Genomic DNA, 719 nt, shown 5'->3' with positions numbered 1-719 from the left:
TTATTATTTTATTTATTTTATTTATGTTTTATTTGTTTATTGTTTTTTTTGTTTCATGAATAAAGTGTTTGGTGAGTATTTTCAAGTACAGTAATCCCTCAGCATTTCACTACATCGCGGATTTTTTCTGGGGTAAATGTTTATTTTTAAAATATTTTTTTCAAGCGGAAGCAACTCCCATGTCTTCCGCTTGCTACTAGGACTCAGCACTGGAGATTTTTTTAAAATTATAAATTCATAAAAATGTGAAAACCGGCCCAGAGGAGCGAGTGGTTAGCATTTCGGCCTCACAGCTCTCGGGTCCTAGGTTCAAATCCAGGTCAAGTCCACCTGGGTGGAGTTTGCATGTTCTTCCCACGCCTGTGTGGGTTTCCTCCAGGTACTCCGGTTTCCTCCCACACTCCAAAGACTTGCATAGTAAGGCTTTTTTTAATAATAAAAGACCATGTATAGTAAAGTATCAGTTTCTTTAAAAAATGACCATTTATAGAAAGGCTTTTTTTTCCCAAAAAATTACCTTTTTAATTTGACGCGTGTGGGTTTTCTCCAGGTACTCCGGCTTCCTCCCACATTGTAAAGACATGGTAGGCTGATTCGACACTAAATTGCTCCTAGGTATGAGTGTGAATGGTTGTCTGTCTTGTTGTGCCCTGCGATTGGCTGGCCAACAATTCAGGGTGCCCCCCCCCCTCCGCCTCTGGCCCAAAGTCAGCTGGGAT

This window comes from Stigmatopora argus, chromosome 20 (genome assembly GCF_051989625.1).
Source record: "Stigmatopora argus isolate UIUO_Sarg chromosome 20, RoL_Sarg_1.0, whole genome shotgun sequence".
Lineage (NCBI taxonomy): Eukaryota > Metazoa > Chordata > Actinopteri > Syngnathiformes > Syngnathidae > Stigmatopora > Stigmatopora argus.
This window is presented reverse-complemented; position numbering follows the sequence as displayed.